The sequence below is a fragment of the Tupaia chinensis genome, unplaced genomic scaffold, assembly GCF_000334495.1.
Source record: "Tupaia chinensis unplaced genomic scaffold, TupChi_1.0 Scaffold000228_1, whole genome shotgun sequence".
Classification (NCBI taxonomy): domain Eukaryota; kingdom Metazoa; phylum Chordata; class Mammalia; order Scandentia; family Tupaiidae; genus Tupaia; species Tupaia belangeri.
In genome coordinates, this window is record NW_006159703.1 from 876467 (window position 1) to 885507 (window position 9041).

Below are 9041 nucleotides of genomic sequence, written 5' to 3' on the forward strand. Positions count from 1 at the left end.
TGTTAAGACTGGGACTTGAACCATGGTTGGCCATGTGGGAGTTCATTGCCTTAACCCACGCCACCTGCTGGCCACCCAGGTAGACAAAAATGGTGTATGAGAGTAAGCCATGAGGATCAGTAAATTACCCAGGACAGGGAGAAAAGTATTCCAAGCAGCGACAACTTGTGTCAGGGCCCTAGAGTAGGAAACAAAGCACTTTATAGAAACAAAGACAGTCACCTAATAACAGAAAAGGGGATTAGTTCAAACTAGAATTAGAGAGTCTAAAAAATGATTTCCTGATATTTATACAAAGTAATTTGTTCCATTGAAAAAGTCTTTTAAAGCTGATTTATGTGCCCAATTGTCTTTTATTTATACAGTGCATTTTCCACACCATAAAAAAGGAAATGTTCATAAGATAAAAAATCAAATTACAGCATGCCTTCATAGAAACCTCGTAACAGCTTCTCCTAGTCAGCCTTTGGTGACTCCATCATCATCCCTCTTCTCATTTCCTCCTCAGGGATGCTCCAGAGTATGCATCATCTTGAACTGTACTTGTCCCTTATGCCACTGCATATCTATTCCCTCTGCCTGGAATGCTCTCCATAATTCCCTTTTCCTATTTATCTTTCAAATTTGAACTTACATGTTACCCCTTCTATCCAGGCTTTCTTAATTTCTTATGTCTATCTAAGGCTTTCCTCCTGTTGGTCCCAAAGCACTTAACAAACTGACAAAAGTGACTTTTTACATGGCTCTTTACATAAAACACTACAAATTCCCTGAGAACACAGGTCTGTCTGCCATATTCATCCCAGTGTCTCCAGCACTTAGCACAGTGCTAAGCACACATGAGTGCTGACAGCAATTTTGTTTAATTAATGGATCACAGTAGCAAGATAGTATTATTAATCTTATTCAGAAGATAAAACTGAATGAATAAATATTTTGAGCAGATTGTGTTAAATCAAAGGATAGTAAAAATAAGACAAATGGATGACATGACCCCTGATAGGCTAAATAATGCCTCCCCCCCTCCTCCAGAATGACTCTATTCTTTTTTTTTTTTTAAGGTGTTTGCCTTAGGGCATGTGCACTCACCAGAGAGAGAAGGAGACAGAGACAGTGAGAGAAAAAGTGAAAAATCACCCCCCAGGGACTACGGTCACACTGCAATCCCTTCTCCTCCATTCTCCTTCCAGGATCTTGGACACACATATACACACACCTGTTGTAATGTTCAAGCCAACAGGTTCAGGAATTGAAGCGCAGTAGACCATATGGGAGTCCAGCAACATAACTGCTATACCATCTGCTGGTTCTAAGAATATCCCTTTTCTAATCTCCAAAATCTATGACTATGCTATCTTAAATGGCAAGAGGGGAGAACCAGCACTTGGCGTAATGGCTATGTCACTGGACTCGCATGTAGTCGACGGCAGTTCAACTCCCAAATCCGGTGGCTTAAACTCACACTGGGTGCATGTGAGTGTGTGCCCAAGATCCCAAGAGGAGAATGGAGGAGAAGGAACTGTGGCATGGCCATCCCCCCTGGAGAGTGATTTCTTGCTTTCTGTCTCTCTCTCTCTGTCCTTCTGGCTACACACCCTGTAGCAAAAACTTTTCAAAAAAAAAAAATGGCAAAAAGGATTTTGCAGATGTAATCCAACTCAGAATTTTCACATAAAGAGATTATCCTGGATTATCTAGGTGAGTTCAATGTGATCGACAGAGTTCTTGCAGAACAGCAGGTGGGTCAAATCAAGATATGATGCCAGAGGAAAGTAAGAGAAAAAGGGAGAAAGAAAAAGAGAGATTGGAAGGTGCTTTACTGATGGCTTTGAAGATGAAAAAAGGGATCAGAAACCACACAGGCAACCTCCAGGAGTTAAAAACAAGATAACAGCTTCTCTGCTAGAGCCCCCAGGTGTAACAGAGACCACAGTCCTATCTATACCATGACTTTAGGATTCTGACCTCCTGAACTGTAAGTTTAATACTTTGTTGTTGTAAGTCACTATGTTTGTGGTCATTTGTTAACAGTAGCAATTAAGAAACTAATACAACATACTTTTTTATATAAAAGATACTTTAGTAAATGTACAGAAGAGAACAGATGGTATGGATGAATGTAACTCTAATTCATGCCCTAGTGTACTTACTTAGAACTGAACACACTTATGTACAGTCTCTCTCCTGTTATTTAAAACAATAAAAAACAACAGTTCATATCGGAGTATGTTTTTCTGGAACAGGACATAAAACTGGAATAAATATATGCCATTTAGTACACAAACTTTTGTTACTATAACCCTTATTTCTCACAGTGTCAAGATTCTGAGATAAATACTAAATACTACCTAGTTAATTCAGAGCTACACAAGTTTATCAAAGGGAGCAGAGCATGATAATGATATTACACATGATAGATCTATAGTTTTCCCTTTGGGTATTCAAACGTTTTGAAAGAGAAGTTGAATTAGGTTTATTTTAGTGAAATCAAGAGGAGGACTGAAGAAATTAGTAGCATCATCAGAATTTCCTATAAAGTGTACTTGAGGTCAATTTATTTTTTTGTTTGCAAATTAATCAAATAGTTTGATGAGTTCAAGTGACATTGGGTTACACCAAAGAGAAAAGAGTTAGAGAAAAATAAATCAGTAACTGCCATATTTCCCAAACCGAGTAATATTTTTAATTGATTATATTCTTTTGTAAAAATTTTATTTATTCATTTGTGTATTTTTTAATTTGACCAGAGAGAGAAAGAGAGAGAGAGAGAGAAAGAAAGCAAGCCACCAGGTTCAGGACTTGAACTATGGTTGGCCATGTGGGAGTGTCCAGCACCTTAACCACTATGCCAGCTGCTGGTCCCCAAATTGATTATACTCTTAACAACAATATTTAACCATTTGCTGCTGCAAAAAAATTAAATCCTTGATAATTAATTTGATTTGCCTCCATTTGTCTAACAATGCAGTCTAAGAATCAATAAATAGTATCTTTTTAACCACAAACAATCCTCTATTTTAGATCCATATGCTATTTTTAAAGTTAACATGTACCATGCCTGACTATTTTAATAAAGTATATTGGATCACTATTTGAATTTTCTAAAAGCTGCTACATTTTTCTTGCCATTAGCTATTCATTGTACCATTAAATTGCATGTTAAATTTCATGATTAAAATCCTTATTAATGTGTTTTATTAAAACCCAAAATGTGTTGTATTCTACCCAAAATAAATCTAGTATTGTTTCCTATAATAATTTTAATTAGATTTTTGCTCTCTGCCTTTTATATTTTACCAAAGGTTTTATTTGGTTTAATTGCAAATCCATATGTATTTGTTAAGAAGTGCTGGTTTGATGTTTTCCAGTGACAACTACATTTTATTCAAAGAAAAAATGTATTAAAATAAAAATTGCAAGAGACTAACTCATTGTATGTGATGATTAATTGAATTCCAGATTTATATGCATTTTTGATGAATGATTTCTCATAGTAAAATGACTTGAATGGTGTATCGGGTCACTATTATTCATTTTAATAGGTTTGCACAAAGTGCATATCATCATTATTACAGATCAGCTGTGAAGATGTGGATTTTATTCCACTTTCATCCATTTCTTAAGCCTGTCAAACTTTGTTCTATGAACTTAGAGAAAGAGAAAAATTATTCCAAGAACACGAAGCCTTGAGATTGGTTTCAATTACTAACTAGGAGAAAAAAATGTAGTCTGTAATTCCCACAAATCTTTTGCTCTGTCAGTATTAGGTATCTATTTGTTTAGATCTCGCTAATGACTATTACTGAGTTCAGTAGCTACCACAAGGTGTCTTTCTTCCACACTCCACCTGGAATCACAAATAAAGTGTCTTTCTTATATATTAAAATAATAAAATGATCATGCAAAGATTCTTTTGTGAAAACAAATTAGCACAAAGTTCCTGAAAGTTTTAATAAAATTCCTTAAAATATTCCAAATTCAGATTTTTAAAGTGTTTGGTTAATAAAATTAATTAAATTTTGATTCTTAAAATATTCCAAATTCAGATTTTGAAAGTGTTTGGTTAAAAAAATTAATTAAATTTTGGACCAGCAGATGGAGTAATTGTTATGTCATTGGACTCCCATGTAGTTGAACATGGTTCAAGTCCTGGACCCAGAGACTTAAATCTAATGCTAGGCATGTGTGTGTTCATGCCCGAAATCCTGAGAGAAGAATGGAGGAGAAGGGACTGTGGCAAGGCCATCCTCCAGGGTGTGTGGGGGGGGTGAAAAGGTGGGTGGGGGGGAGGTGATTTTTTGTTTTCTCTCTGTCTCTCTGGTAAGCACATGCATCCTATAGCAAAAATTTCTCTCAAAAAAAGAAATGCAAGCATTAACATGTTAGGAAAAGTAAATGACAAGAACAAAAAGATGATTAGCCAACCACAAGAGAACATTTAAAAAAAAAAAAACAAAAACCTTTCATTAATACTCATGTAAGTCTTTTCCAAAAAATATTAGTTTAGGGTAGGTTACTACATAGGTGAAGGTTGTCCTGTATGAATTGTATTGAAAGAGAGGGTCACTAGATACTGTAACTAGAAGATATTTTTAATATTAGGTTCTTCTGCGTCCATCCTCTCTCACCAATATTTTGGTCATTTGGTTCCCCATGAGCTGTTCAAGCTAACTCAAGCATTCTGGTCTACTTGACAGCTGTTGAAGTGGGGTTTTGAAAACAATATATTTATTCTACCAATTCTTCCTCAGTTCTCACACCCAGGCCAGTTCACAGATTCTGAATACCTTGAACAAAGAAGAGTACCAAATCCTCTGGGAAAAAATTCAATATCCCAAATTGTATATTGATCTTTCTCAAAAGGACCTACAGTCATTTTCTCAGGGAAGAGTAAATATCCATACTTTTGGAAAATAATTTAATATGGAGGTCTTAAACTATACTAATCCTTGGGAAATTAAAATTCCACTGTAGTTCACTAGGAAGAGTAAGGATTTTTCAAGTCTTTACTAAATTCTGTCTCACAGAAGACCAGATGGGTTTAAAAAGAGCCTGGTGGTAATTTTTCAGTTCCTGAACTTCTACTAGGATTAGACACATGTGATTGTTGGGTGAATTCCTACTTTTACTCCCTGATCTATTGATGAGGCCTATTACAGTAGGAGGGACCAACTGGAAGCCTTTAAAATTGCCCTTCCCTTAAAGACACACAAATAATCCCAAAATGGTAAACCAAAAGCAATATTGGGGGGACCACCAGTTAGCGTAATGGCTATGTTGCTGAACTCGCTGAATTCCCATGTAGTCGACCACAGTTCAAGTCCCAGACCTGGTAGCTTAAACTCACACCAGGTGCGTGTGCGTGAATGCCCAAGATCCCAAGAGGAGAATGGAGGAGAAGGGACTGTGGTGTGGCCATCCCCCCGGGGGGTGATTTCTTGCTTTCTGTCTCTCTGTCTCTCTCTGTCTGTCTGGCGAGCGCATGTGCCCTGTAGCAAAAATAAATAAATAAATAAATAAATAAATAAATAAATAAATAAATAAAAGCAATACTGCATTCCTAGAGAAATTCCGGAGATTTTTCACAGTATCAAAGACTTGAAAAATAGAGTAGTGGTGCCTACAACATCTTTATTTAACTTACCTCTTTGGCCTGTGCAAAAGACACATCTTGGAAAATTAGATTGGATTCTCATATATTTAATCAGTCAGTGACCTCAATTTTAGATGTTGCTCCAAACTTTGTCTCTTTATTACTGCAAACCAGCAGAGTCCCTAGCACCTGATTAGCAGCTATTGATCTGTCAAATGTTTTTAACTTTATACCAATTAGGAAACTCTACCAGATACAGTTTTCTTTCCCCTAACAGGGGAAGAAGTTGATTGCACTGCATTGAGTTCTAGCAACTCTTTCACTTTCTGTTAAAGTCTGTCCTATAGGAACCTTGTATACCTTGCCATCTCACTTGGCATCGTATTGGTCTAAAAGTGGTTTATATAATGCCAACTGGGTTTATTGATCAGTGAGAACATGGTGAAATTCATGTATGAGGGTAGATGACAATAAAAGGGCCCACCCAAGGCCTGTGGCTAAGGGAACCAGACTCTACATACCTCACAGAGAAGTTAAAATCCTGGTCCCAGTGGTTTGGAAAATACACCAGGCAAGTGTGCATGCCTGCCTCAAATACTGACAGGATGAGGAAATGGAGAAGGAATGCAACATGACCACACCCACTGGGGTATGCTCTGTCCCTCTCTCCCTATCTCTGTAACTCTGTCTCTGCATTCCTCTGACAAGCACACATATCCTCTAGGGCTAAAAAAAATAGAAACCTTTTTTTTAAAAGGAAGAGTCTGTGCCTTCACTGAGGTTTTCTGGTGTTCCCTGATCTAGGACATATCTTTATATTCTCTCTGATCTGAAAGATAAGTGGCTGCATCTTTCACTTTTCTTAATAAGAAAAAGACACAGTGCAGGACCAGCAGATGATATAATGGTTATGACTTTGGACTCCCACGTAGTAGACTATGATTCAAGTCCCAGATCTGAAGGCTTAAAACTCACACTAGGTGTGTGTGCGTGAGTGCTCAAAATCCCAAGAGGAGAGTGGAGGAGAAGGGATTGTGGCATAGCCATCCCTCCTGGGGGGGTGATTTCTTGCTTTCGTTCTCTCTCTCTCTGGTGAACTCACATGCCCTATAGCAAAAATCTCTCAGAAAAAAAAAAAAAGAAAAAGTCACAGTGCTTGGTGGGCCTCCACAGATTCCAGAAAAAGACATATTTGAAAGTATTTCCTCATTTGCTCTAGGAAATGATCTCTAAGGTTGACCACTTTGAGTGAAGTCCAGAGCAAGAATAAAGGTGTGTGATTGGTCCAGGCTGGAGTTAGTGCTGCTCTATTTGGGTCTGTGTCTTCACTACGGTGCTCCAGGGTCGGTTGCTGCTCAAAATGCTGTGTGTAGCTTCACACAAACTCTTATAAGAGAATCACCATGCAGATACCATTGGCTGAAGGGACACCTTGTAAGACTTTCTATTAAGAAACACTGGCCCCATTGGCACTGCTAGAAATAAAATAATTTATTGTTGGATAATGCTTATAACGATTGCAACCTGAGCGTTTAATTATTTTATTTTATGTATTTATTTGAGATTTTTGTTATAGGGTGCATGCGCTTGCTGGAGAGACAGAGAGACAGAAAGCAAGAAATTGCCCCCCAGGGGACATGGACATGCCACAATTCCTTCTCCTCTATTCTCTTCTTGGGATTTTGGGCACACACACACACACACACACACATAACTGGTGTCACCATGTTGGAACTCAAACCGTGGTCAGCCATGTAGGAGTCCAGCACTTTAACCACTGTGCCAACTGCTGACCCCTGAGCTTTTAATTATTAACTAGAAGTTGACTGGTCATATATTTGAGCATGCAGAGAAACTCTTCATCATAATATAAAAATGGTATCTATGAGGACAGTCTCAAGGATGTCCTTAAGGTACAAGTAAAATACATGAACTACGACTGATTTTCACACTTGTTACTACTGCATGTCCAGTTCTCCACCAACCCATACCCATCCCCTCAGTGATTTTTCCCTTGAGATTACTGAAGGAAAAAAAAATCTCAAAGCCTTATTACTGAGTATATTACAGGATGTGCTGGCAGTAGCTAGAAACAGATGGCTATAGCATGAAAACCTCACTAAAGGGTGGCCCTAAATTTACAATTTGGAAAAGATGCCTTTTCAGTGAACAGAATATGGACAAGTATATTTTGTTGGATACTTTTTCTGGAAATAAAGGTGATCAGAAATACAGTCCAAGATGCTACATGGGCAGTGGTCAAGAGTCTAAGGAGATAGTCATGGACTTAAGGGAAGACAAGATTGGAGAAGAATTTGTGGGTAGACCTCTTGGACTGAGCACATAGGGTGATAATACTTACATCTTATGTGAATGCTTATCAAAAGTTATCCCCTTCATAGTAGTATCTCAAGCATCAGATAGATGGTTAGGATGAGTCACACACACTGCTTGATCAAAGAATTTATGAATAAATTTACCAGGACTACAAGGACAGAGATATTGCCCAGCTGATCTGATCTGACCACCTTTATTGCCGGGAGCCTAACCTGTGACAACAGAGACTAATACTGATACACCATGATTTCTCTGGTGGCAGGTTGCTCATAGAAGCCTCCTTTTATTATGATTTGTCCCAGCTGAAATAAACACATAGGACATGGGTTCATCCCAGTATCATCATCTATTGACACTGATGTTTTACACACCATCCTGGTCCCATACACATCATTGCTCTTACAAAAGAATTCATTTTAGAAAAAAAAAGTCAATGAACTCAATTCTTGGCAAGGTGGTTTTTATGACTATGTCCTGAAGGAGATGTGTGATAGCTACTACAGATTCATTTATAGTGAAGACTAGGCTGCACCACTGAGCAGGTTTGGGAAGCTGGCCCAACTTGTAGCATATACTTTGAACTAGTGACCAGTGTCTGGTGTCTTTTCTCTTATAACTATGGGTGGAAATGGGACCAGCGGTTAGCATAATGGCTATGTCACTGGCCTCCCATGTAGTTGACCATGGTTTGAGTCTTGGACCCGGTGGCTTAAACTCACACAGGGCACGTGTGCATTTGTGCCCAGGATCCCGAGAGAAGAATGAAGGAGAAGGGATTGCGGTGTGGCCATCCCCCCTGGGGGGGGGTGTGTGTGATTTCTCGCTTTCTGTCTCTCTCTCTCTGTCTTTCCGGCAAGCACACGCGCCCTATAGTGAAAACCTCTCAAAAAAGAAAAAGACTATGGGTGGAAGTAAGGATACTTTCACTATTTCATCAAATGGTCAATTCATAAAACGTCTGTGTTTTGTTCTTGCATGTTTTTATATTTTTGGGTTCTGTGAGGTCTTGCCTCCCAAGGTAAAAAAAAAAAAAAAAAAAAAAAAAAAAAAAAAAAACTTTTTTTCCCTCCCAAAATATCTGGCATTATTACCAACAGATTAAGTTTAAGTT